The sequence below is a fragment of the Diabrotica undecimpunctata genome, chromosome 1, assembly GCF_040954645.1.
Source record: "Diabrotica undecimpunctata isolate CICGRU chromosome 1, icDiaUnde3, whole genome shotgun sequence".
Lineage (NCBI taxonomy): Eukaryota > Metazoa > Arthropoda > Insecta > Coleoptera > Chrysomelidae > Diabrotica > Diabrotica undecimpunctata.
Genome location: NC_092803.1, coordinates 65,523,012 through 65,544,937, shown reverse-complemented (window position 1 = coordinate 65,544,937; position 21,926 = coordinate 65,523,012). Strand labels below are relative to the sequence as shown.

Sequence of the window (21,926 nt, the reverse complement as noted above, 5' to 3'; positions counted from 1 at the left end):
CCGGTGCTGTAGCATGGCAGGAACAACATTATCGAGAAAATTAATGAATTAGAGCAATGTAAAATATTATAAATAAATATTTTTGATATTAGTTAGAATTTGTGTTAAGGTTCTGAACTGAGTTTATTAGTCTAATTTATTAACTTTATTTATCATAAAATTATTCTAACACTTAGTTTATTAAAGTCTTTATTTAATGTATATATATATATATATATATATATATATATATATATATATATATATATATATATATATATATATATATATATATATATATATATATATATATATATATATATATATATATATATATACAATATTCTTACACTTATCACAACTACTTTAATTTATATTATTTATTTACAATATTTCCGCGTTACAATTCGAAAATCGACTCGATTATATTTTTCAGACTGCCTCACATAATGAAAGTTCCGCTATATATATCAAACAGCCGTTGTTCAGGAATCCCTTCGAAGCCCACATATGTTGACCTGTGTCAACCCCTGAATTGCCTCGAATGAAAGGGAACGCCAGACCGGTTTCTAGCGGGTCGGAGAATACACTAGAACAAAAGTGAGAATAACAAAATGTTTACAGGTTAAATAAGTCATTATTTATCGTAACATTGTCCCCCTCTTAAAAGATGGTTCCTCCTGGAACCTTGTCGGGAGTGGAACTGGAACGGTATGCTGGTATCGGCAACTGGACCCTCTTTTACAACTTCCAGTTGTATATAAATGACAATAGACGGTTTTCTCTTCGCACCAGTAACTATGCGGATTGCAACAGACTAACACCTGGACTTCGGTGTCTTTAAGGATCTTCTCCACCATACTTCGGATAACCCTCCAATTTAATTGGCAGCACTCTAACTTTGGCATGGCTAACTTTTGGACGTCGGACTCTAGTACGTGCTCTCTCAATTGAAGTAAGTAAGGTAGGTTGGTCACGGGCAGTGTCTTTTGTTACCAGGTAGAAAAGGTAACGTGATGCATCTTGGAGTTTCAAGACTTTCCCGGGAGCTGTCACTTGCCATTGAAGTTCTGCAACTCGACCGAACTTCCTTCGAAAGACGGTTGCTGGCCCTGGTGCGTCTTTGATACTGGCCGGGATGGTAAGCGCCAGTGAGTACTCATCGGGAAGCGCGAGTAGATCTTGCTTTTCTTCAGTGGTAACACCATGTCGTGCTTTATCGGTACCTCCATAGGCCCCCATGAATTCCTCAAACGTGAGGTCAGACACATCTTGGACTTGGTTTACTTCCACTTCTTCATCTACGTCATGGACACCTTCGAAAGACGCCAGCCGGTTATGGTGTACTATCATCGGCATTCCCCTCGGTATCTTGCTTATTCGGTAGATGACATCGTTGATCTTCTCCATAATGAGGTATGGACCTTCCCAAAGCTGCTGCAACTTGGGAGAACAACCTTTTCGCTTCTTGGGATTATGGAGCCAGACTTTGTCGTTCTTCTTAAAGCACGCCTTGCGTTCTTCTAAAGCTTGCGTATCGTACCGTTTGTCCATTCGGTTGCTAGCGATCTGAAGATGGGAACGGACCAACTCGTGTACATCGTCCATTCTTCTTCGAAATTCGTAATTCAATCACATAATCTTCACCTGCTACATCCTCTCCAGGTCGATACCCAAACTCTAGATCACAAGGTAGTCGCATCTCGCGTCCGAATAGGACTCTGGCTGGTGTCTGGCCTATTGATTCGTTAACAGCAGATCTGTAGGCCATTGTGAAGAACGGAAGATATTGGTCCCAGTCTCGCTGATTATCGGACACCATCTCATTCAAATACTTGCCAATTGTCCTATTCATCCGTTCTACCATACCATCCGATTGCGGATGATACGCTGTAGTTCTTGTTTTCTTCATGCCTAGTCTATCACATATTCCTTGGAATAGATCGCTTTCGAAGTTCCTTCCTTGGTCACTATGGATCTCCAAAGGCACTCCAAATCGGCTGATATATTCTTGGATCAACTTATCTGCAACGGTGGTCTGGAAGTGGGTAAATCTCGACCCACTTAGTGAAGTAATCCATTACTACCAACATGTACTTGCCTCCATTTTCACGATGTCCAAAGCTATTCTTTCAAATGGGCTTCCAACATTATATTGTCTCATAGGAACTCTCCTTTTTCGGTGAGGCCCGTTACTCGTAGCACAAGTCCCACTGAACCCAATACGCCTTAACTACTGAGCATAGGTTTGATATTTCTTTCCAAGGTGGTCGACGGTTTTCCTCTTTCCATTTTCGAATTTTCTGTATGACTGGATCTCTCTCTTGTTCTTCCCCTATCTTAGTAGGCGTCCAATCGTCGTTGACCATCGTTGTTCTTAGCACTGCTGCTTCCTTGGATTCCGTTTTGTTGCAGTGAGAACACTCTGCTGGGCATGGCCTTCTGGAAAGAGAATCAGCGTTTCTGTGGCTAACTCCAGCCCAGTGTTCAATCTTGAAATCGTTTTCTTGGAGTCGTTCTATCCATCTGGCTATATGACTCTCTGAATTCTTAAACTGCATCAACCACTTAAGGGCGGCATGGTCGGTTCGGATTAAAAACTTCCTTCCGTAGAGGTATTGATAAAAGTGCTCTACTAATTTCACTACTGCTAGAAGTTCTCTTCTCGTAATGCAATAATTCCGCTCAGGTTTTGAAAGAACTTTACTAAGAAATCCAAGGACTCGTTCCTGTCCTCCTTGAATCTGAGATAGCACTCCTCCAATTCTCACATTACTTGCGTCTGTATCTAAGATGAACTCTCCTTTTGGCAGTGGATATCCTAAAATTGATGCTGTGATTAAATGCTTTTTCAAGGTCTCAAAGGCATTTTGGCAGTCTGTATCCCAGCGGCAATCTCCTGCTTCCTCTGTAAGTCGCGTTAATCGCTTAGCGATATCTGCAAACTTCTTAATAAACCTCCGGTAGTAAGTACATAGTCCAAGAAAACTTCTCACTTGATGTTTGTCCGTTGGTTCTGGCCAACGGTTCCTTAATGGAATCGATTTTTCCCTTATCCACGGCCACTCCTTCTTTACTGACTATATAACCCAGATAATTGACTTTACCTTGAAATAGCTGGCACTTCTTGGGGTTTAACACCAATTGGGCAGCTTTAAGTCGATTAAAAACGTTTTCTAAATTCTTCAGATGGTCTTCAAATGTCTCCCCTAAGACGATTATGTCATCTAGATAAACCAGGCATGTTTTCCAAGATAATCCTCTCAACACATTTTCCATAAGCCTCTCAAATATCGCAGGAGCATTACAGAGTCCAAATGGCATAACGTTGAATTGCCACAATCCAGATCCTGTGGTGAAGGCTGTCTTCTCTTTATCTACTGTGTCCATTTCTACCTGCCAGCATCCAGACTTCAAATCCAAAGTAGAAAACAATTTACTTCCAGCCAATGTATCGTCGATCCGAGGCAGAGGATAACTAACTATCATATCAGTTTAGGTTTTCGTTTTTTTATCGTTTTTTTTTTCAAATTTGCTAACCACTAAAAATTTTAACTTTTAAGTTTATTGCCGATCAAAATTTAGAGGTGTACATTTCTTGGTTTTTTTGAAAGTCATTTATAATCCCTAGAATACGAAGACGCTCAAATTTTCTTCAACTAAGAGAGTTTGATACTTGGCGTAAAAGAAGCCACCGCCAAATATTTGGAACACCTCTGGGTAGATTTTCTTTTTGAGAAATAGGGTTTACACCAGTTTATGCTATCGGGTATGGCGTCCAGAAGGTCGAACAGGAAGATTGGGCGGCGCCGAATAACAACAGAGTGTCAGGATTATCGCTTAAAGTTGATGGCTCTAAGAGGCCGCTTCTCCGCTACCAGGTCTATTGCAAATCAATGGTTTGCAGAATATTAAAGATCAATTGGAATGCGAACAATTTATTCTCGAATTCGCAGGTGCGGCGTTTTTTAGTTTTGGCCACACTGGGTGCTACCTCTTACCCGACGTAATCATCTTGAATGATGCAGAAAACGATTAGCTTGGGACCAGGAATGACACGAAATCCACAACTTTTTGTCAAATGGGATGTGCACCACACTATTGGGGTTATGGTTGAAAGAGACATATAGTTTTTGTCAGAGGGATCATGACATCTCAGCGATACGTAGAACAAATTATGGAATCTCATGTAATACCTTATCTTCAGACACTCCAACATCCAATTTTTCAGCAGAAAATCGCAAGACCATACATTGTGAGTCACCATGGACTTCTTTGAACAGGCTGAACTCAATCTTTTACCTATCCTCTGTGTGAGAATCCTCTGTGGATCCTGGCCTAAGATTCGTCGCTGTTCTGTTTGGTTTCTGGCGACGTGTTGCCATCTTCTGATCTTTAGAATCCCTAAGTCGGTCTTAACTCCATTGAACCAGCTAATTGGCGGTAGGCCTCTGCATGTACTTCCTATAGGTGAATAGATTTTTCATTTATTATAATCACAAGTGCACAATATTTTGACATCAACAGCTTGCTAAATTGCACGCAACCAACTTGTATTTACTACAGGAGCAATGAATATAAAATTTTAGATCACACACTCAAGTGTTGGTGCGTGATCTCAAATTAAATAGAGTTTTTATTTAATATAATCACAAGCACAAGATTTTGGCGTCAACAGTTTGCAAAACTTCTCAAAGTTGCAGAATACATAGAATTAAATTATAATATATGACTATATTTCGTAATGATTAATATGTGAACACATTCGTCATTATATTTTTAATTAAATGGCTCTAGACTCAGCTGACACCCTATACTATGAGTAACCCTATACTTTAATTAACAATGTTATTGATTGTGGAGTTGAGACCGACTTAGGGATCCCCCAAGGAGAAAACATAACTCCAAAACATTTTATATTACTCAAATGAGACAACAGGAAGTAATATCTACTACAGTATATGCATTAAACTGTGCTAATGCAATAATGCTGTGGATAATGAATTGAACTATTTACAATTCGTCATAATTTACTACCTTCAAGAGAGGTAAATTTTTTGAAATTCAGTCTTCAGTTTTACCTTTAAAAAATTATTTTATAAAACTGTCTCATGTAGCAGAAATAATTTGCAGATATGCAACACACTTTACGGTTAACTATACTATAAATATTTCCATAAACATAGTGGTTTATACGATTTATTATTTTATTTTACAAAATATTCTCTGCTTTATTCCGAATTTAGTTTATGAACAATATATTTACGTGTAGCAGCATTTCCATTTTCTCTGATAAAATATTAACGTATGTATTAGTTTTTGTACATTGGTAACAATTGCGAGAGAAAGTGGTGGCAACCTTGACTTGCATTTGTCATTTTTTTATTCACCTTTCATATTTCAATTTTCAATCAGTGTTTTGTGAGCTGTCGTAGGGATCTATCAAAGGTGTTATTTGTCACTACGCGAAAATAATAATATCGAGAACATGTACTAGCTAAGTGTTCTGGTTTTATGATTAATTTTTATTAGTTTTGTTTTGATATTCTCAACGCTAATGCAAACGGCGCATTTGTAGTGTTTGTGCAGCTCTTATTGATAATATTTGTGTACATATGTTAGTATCTGTCTTGATACAACGAATACAGAATAAGGTAAGTTTTTTAAACTGGTACTAATGCTTTTTCTAGTAAAAAATTAAGCTCTACAGATATAGATTGACTACAGTTATTATTTGACCTGCTTTTAAACAATTTATATTAATAACTACTATGGTATATGCAGTACAAATTACTTATATAGGTTGTAAGGTGTATTTCTATTTTGTCCTTATATGAAATTTTATGTAGAAAGTTTTTACTTATTACAGCCCAAGATTTGAAGTAAACAGTATAGTAAAACTATTTTATTATCTTCACAATTAGAAAAAAAAAACAAAAGTTACTTTCTCTGTTCTTCATAGTTGATATGTTTTCTTTTGATTACTCTCCTTATCATTATCATGGGCAATGAGCTATTAATAACATCCTAGCATAATATGGATGTTTGAAGGTTAAAATATAAAATAGAAAACAAGGAAAATTAGAAAATATTTCATTCTGGGAAAGTCATCTTTTTATTCTTGAAAGCACTGATGGTATGTTTTCTTATTTATGTATTCATTTTTTTTAAGTTACTTATGAGTTGTCCAATTTTGTTTGTTTGTTCGGTTTTCCTTAATTTTCCTTTTCTTCCATTTTGCATTATTCTTACTCAATAAATTATATTGGTGATACTTCTATTGTCCATTCTGTGTTTATTATCAATTACTGGCCAAAATTATAATTTAGGTATATATAGATAATGCTTTTTTAGATGCAATAACCATTTTTTTATTGTGGATGTTTGTGCAGGTATATTTGCTATTGGTTAGTTGTTTCATATTTAACATGTTATCATTTTGTATGTTTCTAATTATTATTGTTTTGTAACTCATTTGACCATTTCTCTATTTCAATTCTATCTTTGTTTTATTTATACTCCTGGGGACTCTTGGGAATTCTTGTAGCCCCCCTCCAAGGTATTGTCAATGTATTTAGTGCCATGGGCCTGATGGTGGTGCTTAGGACCAAACTTCAGAATTCATTGTAGAATGAGTGTATAAACCTGAATAGTACAAACAATCTAAATATGAGGTTTACTTGGAATTAGTAGTTAGAACAAATAATCAAGAGAGTAGCGACTACCTTAATAATAACCAGACACACTCATGGAAAATTGTGGAATCTAAAATCGGATGTGTTGTTATATTGGATGTATAACATGATGGTAAAACCAACAATACCATATCAGTAGTATGAAGGCTCTAGTGTTTGTATTTCTAGTAAAAGTTACAGGTAATCAGTTTTTTAAAAAAGGCCATTTACATATTTCACTTCGAACAGCTTTGGTTAGGTCATAATCTGGAATACTTTTCTGCAGTTACAAATCTATATTAATATTTGGTATAGTCATAAACAATAAAAACATTTAAACTACATTTTTTGCATGTCTTATAATTGAGGACAATATTTGAACTTTAAATGTTTATATTATCATAGGAAAGTTAACTTATTTTTATGCTTAAGATTTTTCAGTAACATCAATAGTTTTTGAGATAAATGAGAAAATGTTATAAAAAGCATGTCTTCTGACCCCTTTTGCTTCTACTAAATTAAAAAAATTCCTTGACAAGATTACCCCCTCATTACTGTCCTAGCTGATGGTATGCATTAGTAAAACCGCAGGTGTGACATATGTTTTCAAACCCACAGTGCTTGAACTACATAAGTTACTCAGATTGTAAGGGAGAAATCTATTTAATTTGTGGTAGATAAAGATTACCAAAAAGTTACAGATAAAAAAATTTTGTGATATTTAAGAAATTTATCAGTTTCTTCCTTACTTTGTTGTGGTGGGTTTATTAACGCACTATTACACACATCTTCTATTTTAATGTAGTTGCACACATATGAGTGTTACCCTCACCTGGCTCACCTACATCAATTCCACTTATTTCGAGGAAGAATGAATGTCAACATGTATAAAATTACAGTGGTTTATACTTATTTATCAGTTTCTTCCTTACTTTGTTGTGGTGGGTTTATTAACACACCATTACACACATCTTCTATTTTAATGTAGTTGCACACATATGAGTGTTACCCTCACCTGGCTCACCTACATCAATTCCACTTATTTCGAGGAAGAATGAATGTCAGCATCTATAAAATTACAGTGGTTTATACTTACATATAATAGAATGTCCTATAAATCAAAATATTTTTATTAATGTAACAAAATAAAGGTATAAAATATTGTGCTGTAAATATCTATCATAAACAAAAGTTTAGAAATAGCGAATAAATAAATCAATTATAATTAGATTATAGATAAATAACATAATGAATACACAAATGAAAAGCTTTAAAGGTAATGTATGTATCTAAAGATAATGAGTGCATATTCTTCCTCAATTTCCCAACATTAATTACACAAAAAAATTTGTGTTTTCCTTACAAATCAGGTTTCCACACTTTGGCTTCCTATACTTTGTCTGTTTTACTGTTCTTCCTTTTAGGATAAGAGACACATTTATTAGATTCTCATTTTATTTCTAGAGACTATGCTTCATCTCGAATTCCCAAACGGTTCATTGGTTCTATAACATTTCACTAAAAGATACAAATTAAAAATGGCAATGGCTTCCTAACCGAACAATAATAATGTTTTAATGCAATAACATGAAACTTACTCAAATATTAAACAAAAACATAAAGTTTCTTTCAAATTGCAAAAATGTGATTGCATGTACAGTGAGGAATACCCTTATAATATGACGAGGGCTGTCACTTCGATTAAGTGTCATAGCATACTGACCACCTGAAATATTCTGAAATGTTGCCTTCTCCCCTTATGAATAATGCTAAACGCATTCCTTGATGGTCAATGTTATCGTATTAGCTAAGACCATGTCATTGCTTATAAATAAATATGGTGAGGGATTCGGTCATAGCACATGTAATGGCGGGTTAAGGACCACACAGTTGCTCATTGAAATTGGTTCTTTGTCCATGCATCCATCTATCTCTGAGATAATTCTTAAAGAAAAAGTCCTAGATTCTTGAAGCTTGGTGCACAGACTTCTCTTTGTGTAAGGAAGAACTCTGTGTATTTGGGATTAGCAGATGTGCCTTTTTTATCTTGAAAGTACTATGTACATTGTTGAAAATTGGTACATAGGTTTCTTTTGGGGGTATATTTAATAATTACGCCTATGCTTTGATGCTTAATTATATCAGTTTATTATACTCCAGCAAAGAAAACATAAAATGAGTCATATGCATGATCTCTTAAGTTATCATATAATTTAGCTGTCCCTATCAGTTTCACTGAGAAGCATTTCAGTAGCTGAGAATTTATTTTTTATTTAGTGTACCTATAGCATATTAATTACATATGATTAAAAGCAATATTTTTATGAAAAACGTTAAGTAAACGGACCATTACAAATGAACATCTAATATATCAATATAACCTAAAACTTTTCCTGTCACATTCAGGAATTCAGTCTTCTTAGTTTTTCTTGTTCTTCTGTCAATATATTATATACCCCTTATCTCTTCGCTTTTTTTGTTTGAATTCTTTTTTTGCTTTTGTTCAGTTTTTTGTAAAATGTTCTCATCTCTATTGGTTTAGATCTTGTAGTTCTTGAAGTTCTTTGTTTATATTTTCTCTCTTCTTTCTGTGGTGGATTGTCTTTTCTTCCTTATGTAGTTATTTATATTCCTCCTCTGCTTGTCAAGTTCTGTGCCCCTGTTACATCAGTAAATATGATCTGTTTGTTCTTTTTGTTATAATCTGACATTCTTTGTCAAAACAGTAATTCATTTTCGTTCTTCTTTGTTTACCTTCCATGTTTAGTAATTCTTCAGCTGCTTCTTCATGATGTTTCTGCACCTTTCCTGCTCTACATTTATGTTTTCGTGCTTTAGTCTCTTTTTTTTTGGTGTTTACATTTTGTTTATATAATCTCTTTTTATTTGTATTTTTAAGTCCTTCTACATTGTATCATTCAGATTTAGGACCTATTTCCTTTCTTAAATGTTTAAAATTCTGGCCCTTATCCTTCTTTCGACCCAGTAGTGATCATAATCCGCATTTTCATCTCTATGTTTATAATATATTCGATTGGTGTCTTGAATCTACAATAACATGATCTATCATATTTACTGTAAGTCCGTCTGATAATTTTCAAGTGCCTTTGTATTTCTTTTTGAGCTTTACTTTTAAATTTATACAATCAATTAAAAAACTATTCTATAAAAAATGAAGTTATTTTTTAAATCAGAGCATCAGAAATATATTTAAATTCGTTATTTCTCAAGCACCAAATTTTTTCATTCTGTTGGGCTATGTTATCATTCCTGGCCATAGTTTGCCCTATTTGTCTTTTAATTTCTTCACTTGTTTTGTTGGTAGTAGTCACCAGTGAGCCAAGGTATGTGAAGCTGTTAATGCATTCAAAGATATTACTTTCAAGACTGTCTCCCATTCCATTTGCTGTAGGGTCCTTAGTAACCAACATGTGTTTGATTTTGTCTTCTGATTAGATTGACTGTTTGGTCCTCGTTTTCAATGCTCACATGTTACGCCCTATTATGCCAATGTCATCAGCATATGCTAACATTTGTATCGATCTATTGTAAACATTATCGTCGTCTCTAATTCATGTGTCTCAGACTGCCTTTTCCAAGGCAATATTAAATAGGAGGCAAACCAGCGCATCCCCTTGTCTGATTCCATCCTTTTTCTCAAAAGACCTAGAATTCTCTCCCTGTATCATAAACCTTGCTTTTAAGTCATTCTTATTTATTGATATTCTCTTGACACTGTCATACATAGCTTTGAAGTCGACTAATAGGTGATGGGTTTCAATGTTAAATTCTAATGTTTTATTGAGGATCTGTCTTATTGAATGAATCTGGTAAATTGTTGATATTTCTGGGATGAATCTGGCCTGGTATTTTCCAATTATGCCCACTGTGTTAACTTACAGCCTTTGATAGAGAATATTTGCTAGAATTTTGTAAGCAGTTGTTAGCAGAGTTATACATCTAGTTGTCACACTGGAGCTGTAGTTATCTTCTTCTAATGGTCTACCTTCTCGAGATGTTGGAACCACACTGACCCATCTTATTCTATTCATAGCAGCTCGAAATAGATCAGTAGACGTTAGACCAGTCAATTTCCCAAGATTGGCCAGTCAGGATATATGTCTTCGTCCAGGTCCTCTTTTCAGAACCAGGTCAACTGTAGAAGTTGGTATTTATTATTATGCGTAATGTGGCTGAAGTAAGTCAATTTTCTGTTCTTTACGGTGCTAATAATTTCTTTGTCTTTTCTTAGCCTCTGGAGAATAGTTATATTAGTTGTGTGGTGTGAGTATGAGACTCTTAACATACGTCGGTAGCACCACATTTCAAATGCCTCTAACCGTTTTATGGCATCTTCTGTAAGACTCCAGCTTTCTACCCCATAGAGGAGGACACTAAGATAAAAACTAAGAATTCTTATGCGTATATTGATACTTAATGATAGATACGTCGCAAAGAATATTCCTAAGACAGTGAAAAGTGCTTCTGAATTTTTCAATACGAATTTTTATTTCATAACTATGATCCCAGGTATCCTTAATATTGCATATTGTAGCCTAGATAGCATATTTTCTCCACTCTTCCTAACGGTATATCGTTTATTGTAATTTGGGCGTTTATCTTGGTGTTCTAACTAATGATCATTATTTTTGTCTTCTTGCAATTTAGTTTTAGGCCGCATTTGTAATATGTTTCTAAAACATTATCTATCATCATTTGGAAACCCTGTGCATTATCTGCGAGCAATACGGTATCGTCTGCATATCTAATATTGTTTATAAGTTGGCCATTTACTGCAATACTATCTTCTGATTCGTCCAAAGCTTCTCTAAAGATGCTTTCAGAGTACTTATATGTTAAAAATATTTAGTAATTTTGCGTCGAAAAATTCAACCCATCCGTTCAAAACTGAGGCTGTAACATTTGTGATACATCCATCTCTATCCTTCCTGCTCTCTATTCTTGGCTTAAACTCTTTTCTCATTTCGTTTAGATTTCTGTAGAACTTTCGAGTTTCGTTTTGTCCTAACCTAACTTTTTCCCTTAAATTACATCTTTTATCTTCTATCTAAATAGAATATGAAAATAAACCCAATTCTTATTAACGCCACTCAAAAATATTACGAACAAAACTTTGCAAGAATTAAAATGGGACAAGAAATCACCTCTCCTTTTCAAACAACAAAAGGACTAAGACAAGGCTGCTGTCTGTCACCCACCTTATTTAAAATCTATTTGGACAGATCCTTAGTGAAATGGGTAAAAAAATGTAGAAACATGGGAATAACGGTGGAAGAAAACAAGCTATATACACTTTTCTTTGCGGATGACCAGGTAGTAATTGCCGAAGACAGCTACGATCTTAGCTATATGGTAAGAAAACTGCAAGAAGAATATGAGGTGGCAGGTCTAAACATGAATATGACAAAATGTGAATATCTCTCAGTGGGAACAGATGAAATATGTGACCTAGTCTTGGAAGACGACAAAATCAAAGGCGTGCAATCCTGCAAATATTTGGGGGTCATTTTCAACAAGAAGGGAAATAGCGCAGATGAAATCAGGGAAAGAATAAACAAGGGCAGAGCAGCGACCCGTGCCTTAAACTCTCTTCTCTGGCAAAAAACAATTCGACGAGAAACCAAAAAACACATTTACGGTAGTATAGTCCAAAGTATTACACTTTACGGTTCGGAAGTATGGGACGTCACCAAAGCTAATAGAAATAAACTTTTGACGACAGAAATGGATTATCTGAGACGAAGCTGCGGTAGATCGAAACTGGAGAGAGTTAGAAACGAACAAATAAGAAACGAAATGAAAATGGAGAGAAATATCAATGATGACATAGAAAGAAAACAATTAATCTGGTTCGGACATGTTAAAAGAATGCCAGAGTACAGATGGCCTAGGAGAGTACTGGAATGGATCCCTCCTGAAAGAAGAAAGAGAGGACGACCACGGAGAAGTTGGCGCAACGATATTGATGAAGCAATGGCGGCAAGAGACTTGGAAGAGGCAACTGCATATGACAGAAAAAGATGGAAATTGGGGGCGGAGAAGCGGCGACAGCCGTAATAAATCCGTTATTATATTATATATATCTTCTATCTAATCTTTTTTCTTCTCTTCTTAGGGTCCGGCATTTCTCATTTGCTGTTCTTGTGCATCCTGCGTGATTTGTCTTTAGTTATCCTCTATTTTTGTTATCTGTTGCTTCTTGGCACTCTTTGTCAAACCATTCGTAACACGGAACTATATACATTACAATTCACTGACGATCAAATAATACTGGCACAGGCAAAATATAACTTGGAATATATGGCAAGAATATTACGGAAGAAATACCAATAAATCTGAATAAAACAAAATACCTCAGTATAGGTGAAACATATCTAATTTTAGGCGAAAACGACAAAATAAGAGGATGTGAAAATTACAGTCAACTTGGAGAAAAAATTAGTAAAGAAGAAACCTACAAGCAGCAAATTAAAGAAAGAATAAACCAAGAAAGAAGAGCTCTAAGCAGATTAATTATTAATATATGGTGGTACAAAGATATCAACAAAGGAAAAAAAACAAATATCTACAATACGATACAGATTTATCCTTATCATGCCTTTTTAATTTGTTCTATGAGTTTGTTTATTACTAAGTTAAAGAGTAGTGGACTTAAGCTATCTCCCCGCCGGATTCTTGAGTTAATGAGTATCTACTTCTAATGATTTTTTGTTGATAGTGTCTGTAATTAATTATCTTTACCATAGTGTTGGATTGGTTTTTTTCTTATAGTAATCGTAGCAATCTTCTAATCTAACGCAGTCAAAGCACATATAGGCAGATTTGTTATGTTTCTGTCTTGTTAATTAATTACTGCATTCCCTCCTACTTTCAAAGTTATTGATCACTGCCTAAAAAACTAAAACTTTTTCTAGACATTCATTGAAAATCGATGACATTAACCCACCTCTTCAATTTCAAATAAACTTTTTATTCATTTTACGTGATCAGTATAGCAATGCTAACTATATAACAAAAACTTCTTTCAAGAGATCATTACATTTGTATTTCTTTACAAACACTTGGATCGAATGGCAGAAAACCTTCGAACTAGCTAGCGACCGGCTGATTAAAATAAAAAGGAAAGTGTTATGCTGGTTGAATATACAAGGACGAAAATTTCATTTTATATACCTACCAGTTTAAATGGATTACACAACACGGCTTGAGTTGTTGATGGTTTAACACATAAAACTGAAAATATTAAAGTGGGTATTTTACATACATTGCAAAGGTGTGTTATTTCGATATAATAATATTCTTGCAGTTAATATATTTTATCAATGTTTGTATACGTCCATTGTTGAAAACGAAATTAAAAAGTTTACTAATAACGTGTTCATTGTTGGAAATGAAATAAAAAAAAATTATTAATAGTCCAGGTATTTAACGAGTTTTCGTTTTTCCGTTAATATATACTTATATTAAGAAAACCTTTAAAAATTTAAACCAAGGATCGGACTATGTAAGGATAAGGAGGGGCATATACTCAATACAAAAGAAGAAGTATTGAAAAGGTGAGTGGAACACTATAAAGAACTGCTTACTATCGAAGTAGAAGATCCAAATCAACCACCCCCAGGAGCAAACAACAATACACCATTGGAGCCTCCATCAATTCAGGAAGTACGGGATGCAATAAAACACCTAAAAATAATAAATCTCCAGGAAGTGATGGTATACCCGCGGAACTTATTAAATGCCTGGAATGAGGAACAAATCCCAGAAGAGTGGTGTATTGGGATCGTTTGCCCGCTACACAAAAAGGGCGATGAATTAGAATGTAGAAACTATAGGGGAATAACCCTCCTTAATGCAGCATACAAAATATTTTCGAGTATTTTATATGGTCGCCTGAGTGAATATTCAGAGGAGCTTCTTGGCGAATATCAAAGAGGTTTTAGGCCTGGTCGATCAACAACAGACCAGATCTTTGTGCTAAGGCAAATACTGGAAAAAACCAATTAATTCAATATCGACACATACCATCTTTTCGTAGATTTTAAATCGGCCTATGATAGTGTCCTAAGAAATAAATTGTATGAAGCCATGGATGAATTCCACATCCCCGATAAACTGATAAGATTGGTTAAGGCTACAATGCGTAAAGTTGTTTGCAAAGTCGAAATACAGGGCGAACAATCACAGGCATTTGAAACGCATCTTGGGCTGCGACAGGGAGATGCGCTGGCGTGTCTCCTTTTCAACAAAGCTTTGGAAAAGGCGATCAGGGATGCCCAAATAGACAGCAGAGGAAACATTTTTAATAAATCATCCCAAATTTTGGCATATGCAGATGATGTTTATCTAGTTGCCCGCACAACACGCAAGCTAGAAGAAATGTATACCACTTTGTTAAACGCCTCAAAAAATATGGGCCTGCAAGTAAATGAAGATAAAACTAAGATAATGGCATCAACACCCAACAATAGAGCCAGAAACATCGGCCACCAATTCACGGTTGATAATTATTCTACCTTTGAAGTGGTGGACAAATTCACATACTTTAAGGAGAACGTCATGATGGAAGAAATCAAGCGAAGAATAATCCTAGCAAACAAATGCTATTTTGGACTGAGTAGACATATGAGAAGCAGAAACTTAAGCCAAAAAAACAAAAATAACCATATACAAAACCCTTATACAACCAGTGTTGACATATGGGTCGGAGACATGGACCATTTCCAAGGCAGATGAAAATCTCCTGCTTATATTTGAACGAAGGATCCTGAGAAGAATATTTGGTGGCATCTGTGAAAATCATCATTAGCATCATTATATCTGTGATATATCACAGATATAAACATATATTTGGTGGTAAAGACGTAGTATCCTTTATAAAAATAGGAAGACTAAGATGGGCAGGACATCTGGCAACATCACAGCAGAATAACCCTCCTAGAAGAATCCTTATGTCATAACCTGTGGGAAGTAGAAGTAGGGGTAGACCAAAACTCAGATAGAGGGATGGTGTAGATGAGGATGGTAGACAAATAGGCTCAGCAAACTGGCAACAGTTGGCAATGGATAGAACTGACTGGCGTAATAGACTTGGGAAGGTCGAGGCTCTTTTATAGGGCTGTAGCAACAATGATGATGATGATGATTAAAAAAACCTATACTTTTTCTTAACAAATTTCGGCGTGTTTTTTTTTAATTATTATAGCCTATCTGTTTGCAAATGGCAGCTCATTACAAATGCACATCTTCAAATAGAGGTAAAGGGTTTACCGCCAAGGCCATAAACCATTGTCGTAAGGATGTAGTTGAACCCAATAAGGTTTTTTTTTTTTTAAATTACTAGTTATGCATTAATTTGTTTAGTTACATAATACTTTAAAAAAAGATTCCATGACATTAAAAACTCTTACCACTAAAAATAATAAAAAAAAAAAAAATAAAAAGCACGAATTTTGTAAAAGTTGTATCTTAGACAAATAATTACCTGTATTTTCTTTCCGCTCTTCAATTTTTTCACGAAGCAACTTCTCTCTTTTAATAGTAGTTTTTTGAATTTTTAAGTTTTTTTAATAGTAATTTATACTGGAATACTACATAGAATACTTTGTCTCATTAGGGGATAATTAATGACTGGGACGAATTTGACAAATCATCTCAATTCAGGTACCTGTCTACCTGCCGACCGAGTAAGGGAAAGTTGTGACGAATTTGATACCGTCCGTGTTATCAGTTAGCAGTTTAAAATGGCATCTTTGTTTCAATCTGTTGCAACTAAACTTAAAAATGGCGCGTGTTCTCTGAGTATTGTGTTAAATGGTCATGTTATGACAGATATTAGTGAACGAACCATTTACAGATTTTTAAGTGAAAGAAAACAAGGAAACATTACTGAGCGAAAAAGACATGAAGGACAACAACCAATGGAAAACTGATGACTTTCATAGAAACGTCCTTTGGAGAAAATTTCATTTGTTTTATTTAAATAAGGAGATTCGTACATTGGATACAATATTAAAGACAATAAGAGATAATAGGTTTCCTCACTTTGGCCGAGATAGATTATGGAAATTACTTAGAGGAATCGGTTTTTGCTACAAAAGACGTTGTTTCTTGGCGAAGGCAATATTTGAGAACGATAAAGTGATTTAGATTAGAAGAAAGATGAATTTTCTATTTAGATAAAACCTGGCTAAACGAAAATCATACCGCCTCAATGGTTTAATAAAAATATTACAAGTTCTCGACAAGCCTTTCTAGAAGGATATTCTACTGGTTTAAATGTTATCGCAGAATTACCACGAAGAAATGAACTCCGATGTTTTTGGGGATTACTTTTCTAAGGTATTGAATTTTCTACCAAATAATGCTGTCGTTGTTTTCGATAACGCCAGCCTTCACTCAAAATTAGTGGAAAAGTGACTAACGGGTTTCATGAAAAAAAGTAGATATAATTGACTGGCTCCAATGCAAAACAATACTGTATGACCAAACTGTGCTTAAAACGGAATTATTTCGAAATGCAAGTCAGCATAAATCGTACTGTAAAAAATATGTCATTGACAAAATGGCAAAAACAAAGGGAGTAACGGTATTACGTTTGCCACCTTATCATTGTCAACTAAATCCAATAGAGTTAATATGGCCTCAAGTAAAAGGTGAAGTGGCCAGACAAAATACAAGTTTTGAATTGGGGGATGTCAAACAATTTGTATTAAATTCCATAAAAAACGTAATGAAAGATAACTGGATCTTAATAACAATTCCCTTAAACCACGTAAAACAGAGGAAGAAATATTGTGGACTGTTGATAATAACGTTTTCCCACTTACCACATGCGGCAATTTTTCTTGAACAGGAAAATTTTTATGTTTTTAAAATTTATTGGTCGTTTTTACCTTTATTTAGATGATTTAAGACACCTGTTGTAGACGAGAACTCTCCACACTCCACTATGTTTAATGCACAAGTAACGTTTTTCCTTTCGCGCCGTGTTTTGTAGTTTTTTGGAGGGCATTGAATTGAAATTAATTCTAATAAATGGTGTTACTAGTTTGCTTAACGCGTAAAGAACGTTTTTCCACTGAAACATCACTTTATAAAAAATTGTCGCTTTCAACGTTTTTCCGGGCAGGTCTTCATATTATTAATGTGAGTATTACAAGTGAGCTGAGAATCTATACCCACCTCCTGAAATTCGTTCTAACTAGTGCGTATCTAAATAATTCCATTTCGCCTAATCCGGTCAACTTCCGCTTATTTGAGAAGAAATTATTGTGTGGAAGAGTTTCCAGTATATATCTCTCTATATAGTTTCTCTATATCTATTAGCTATAGTGTCTTGAGTTTCGAGCTAATCAAGCAGGCTTTAGGCCAGAATCCTCCTGCATAGACCACATTAATACTGTGAGGGTAATAATGGAACAATCGGTTGAATGGAACACACCCCTATACATGGTTTTTGTTGATTTTGAACGTGCCTTTGATAGCTTGTCTCACGCTGCTCTATGGAAAATTTTAGAGCTAAGAAACATCCCGCAAAAAATAATTTCTATTATAAAGTCACTATATACTGATGCGAAATGCAGCGTGACACACAATGGGATCAACAGTGACGGATTCAACGTACTTACTGGAGTTAGACAGGGATGCGTGCTTTCTCCGTTTCTTTTTAACATAGCTATAGACTATGTTCTCTCCAAACTAGACTCCGACACAAGAGGGATACAATGGACGTTAACCACACGCCTAAGCGATCTAGAATACGCGGACGATATCTGTCTATTAGGTCAAAGGTTCCAAGATCTGGCTTACCAATTGGAAACACTTTCCACTGAAGCCAATAAAATAGGTTTGAAAATCATTATTAGTAAAACCAAGTCCATGAGAATAAATGCAAGGAACAACACGCTATTTACTATCGACAATATGCAGATTGAAAATGTGGAAAACTTTACGTATCTTGGAAGTGTCATAACAGAAAACGGAGGTACAGAAGACGATATTCGTATGAGGATACGAAAAGCTCAACAAGCTTTCAGCACGCTCAACCCTGTTTGGAGATCTGGCGAGTATACTACAAGGACAAAGATCCGAATATTCCGATCAAATGTCATGTCTGTTCTACTCTACGGATGTGAAACCTGGAAAGTGACAAACACCCTCACAGACAAACTGCAGGTCTTTGTTAACAAATGTCTACGAAGAATTTTTCGTATATTCTGGCCTAACACCATCAGAAACGACGATCTGCTACACCTGACCGAACAAAAGAGGGTACACAATGAAATTAAGTCCAGAAAGTGGGGTTGGATCGGTCACACACTCCGAAAAAATAGTTGCAGTATCGCAAAGACTGCCCTAGAGTGGAATCCCCAAGGGAAAAGAAAAAGAGGTCGCCCAGTACAAACTTGGAGAAGATCCATCATGGACGAGATAAGAGGCCAAGGAAAGTCTTGGAATGAGGTGAAGGCCTTAGCGCAAAATAGAACCCGATGGCGCGTTTTCACTGAAGCTCTATATATATATATATATATATATATATATATATATATATATATATATATATATATATATATATTATCTATAAGCCCCTAGATCAGATTATCAACAACTATCATCCATAGCGTTGGTGATAGTAGCGTTAATGGATTTTGACAAGAGCTATGAGTCATGCCGATGCAGGCAGTACACAAGTTTATCTGTTATTTACAAGGTCATAGCTCTTGTCAAAATCCATTACCTATACGTCTGCTTGCGAGCACACCTTTGTTATCCTTAAGTACAGAACCCTTTCATGTGTTTACACTGAAGTATTTGAAATACATTTGCATGGTACAGTTCCTTTGCTCAACTTTGGAATATTTTGACAGATTCATTGTGGCAAACATGCAATACGACAATTTCTACCTCACTATTAATAGCTCAAATAATCTTACTGATGCAGATTTCTTTTATAAAAAAAAAGAATAATGATAATAAATAAAGGGAGTGTATATTAATTAATTTTCATTAAACATTTTCCATTTTTAAATACAGTATAAATGACTATTTCACAAATTAACATTTAAACTTTTGTTTTAATTGATTTAGTTTTGTTGATAATTTCCAGCAAATAAGGTTTACATATTCCTGTTGTAAGCTCCTTTTGAGACTCGAAGTTATCAACAAGCAGATTATACAGGGTGGTCATTTCTGACGCCTGCTTGATAAAGCGGTTGCAGTGACTGCAAATAATATTCGGTAAAATTTTGTTGGTGTGGTCGTTTAATAGTTTTTCAATTGTTTTAACTTAACTAATTGTTTATTGATCTGTGTTATTTTACAAGGATCGTCTATTTTCCCAGATTTTGGTATAAATGAATATTCTATCTGGTCTAGATGAAGTGCTTTGGAACCCAATAAATTCAATTTCTATGATAAATATGTACACTCAGATGCAAAAAAATCGATCCATGGGTATTATTTGCTGAAAAAAGAAAACGTTTGAAGATATTAGTTTTAAACCAGGTATATATGTAAAAGTATATGTTAGATTAAAATAATTTTTACAGATTATCCAAAAAATCATTTATTTATAGAGACATACGCCAAAACTCAAAAATACAAGAATATTCAAAACTTTCTGAAATTAAGAAAAACATTGATAATAAATCAATATCTAGTGTTTCCCCCTCGTTCCCTTATAACAGCCTGTACACGTCTAGGCATTGAGGTAATTAACCTCTGGATATCAAATTGATCCAATTGGTCCCATATTTCTTGAAGAGCCGCTGTAAGTTCAGCCAAGTTGTTTAGACGGGGTACTCATGCTCGAAGACGTCTTCCCATCATATCCCATAGATGTTCTATGGGATTGAGATCGGGACTGCAAGCTGGCCAGTTCATACGGACAATTCCCACCTCCTCTATATATTGGTTGACGATTCTGGCACGGTGAGGACGCGTGTTGTCGTCCATAAAAATAAAACTAGGTAAAATGAAAGTAGCAAAAGGTACCACATGCTGATCTAAAATACTTGTTATGTATCTTGCAGCAGTCATAGAACCTCTATCTACAATAACTAAATCAGTATAGGCTTCTGAACTGATACCAGCCCAAACCATAACGGAGCCTTCCGATAACTTATTCTTTCCGCAATATTACATTGAAAATATCGCTCTCCGTGTCTTCTCCAAACCCTTTCTCGGCCGTCTGGTGACCTTAGACAAAATCTGGACTCATCTGAGAACAATACATTGCCCCAATCTGCATCACTTCAGTTTTCATGTTCTCTTGCAAAAGCAAGGCGAGCTCTGCGATATTCTATGGACAGTATTGGAGATAGGGCTGGCTTTCTGGATAATAAATTACCTTCTACAAGTCGTCGACGAACTTTCCATCTGCTTACATCCACATTTCTCACTTCGCTCAGACAATTTGCCAGTTCAACTGAAGTTAGATGCCGATTTCTCAAACATGATGAGACCAGAAATCGATCATTTCTTTCGGATGTTACCCTTCTACGACCTGATCCTGGTCTTCTTGTGAAGTTACCGGTGTCGCTAAAACACCGAACTGCTCTTTGAACCGAAGATCGACTAACACCCAACATTTCAGCTGCATAATATTGGCTACGACCATCTTGAACTAAAGTCACCGCCCTTGCAGCATCTGTCGGAGTTAGAGACATTTAGGAAGGAAATTAAATAAAAATATAACACGTTTTGAAAATAAAATCACTACACTATAAGTATGGTTGTTGAATTAAAAACAACATTCAATAAATATCTACTTGCTTCAGACCCTTTTTGACAATAACCTGAAATACCAATTTGTTTTAAGAAATATAAAAAGCAATATTAAAAATATTATTTTATTTTCGTATACGAGGGTACACCTAAATTTACATACGTAATTTAATGTCTCTAAAATTATGCAACTTCAAATAAATAAGAAATAAGAAATGGATCGATTTTTTTGCACCTGAGTGTATTTCTACTTGTCTGTCGCAGAACTTATTTAATTAATACGAGCAAGAAATGAAGTTATTTTGAAGCATTTGGAGTAGTTTACAAATAGACAACAAAACAATAAGTAGTCATTTTTCGGTCGTTCGTCGTGATCTCACCAATTGAAAATGTGTTTACAGCAATACACAGTCCGTGATTCATCTCGCTTGTCCAGTATTCTAAGAAAGGCGCCTCTCGATGTGCCAACTCGTAAATACCTAAATGGAAATGAAAGCTTAAAATACATTGCGCTTCTTGGTATTT

The 21,926-nt window shown here is 35.1% G+C and overlaps 1 protein-coding gene across 5 annotated transcripts in view; it reads left to right on the top strand.

Annotated features, from left to right (window-relative positions):
- Nucleotides 1-5,380: 5,380 nt before the first annotated feature.
- The window catches only part of LOC140450210 (E3 ubiquitin-protein ligase RNF19A-like), a 246,140-nt gene continuing 229,594 nt past the window's right edge, over nucleotides 5,381-21,926 (top strand). For all 5 annotated transcript variants that reach the window (XM_072543693.1, XM_072543721.1, XM_072543729.1 and 2 more), the window contains exon 1: nucleotides 5,381-5,633. The gene's annotated coding sequence lies outside the window, so the exon portion shown is untranslated. The remainder of the gene's footprint in view (nucleotides 5,634-21,926) is intronic.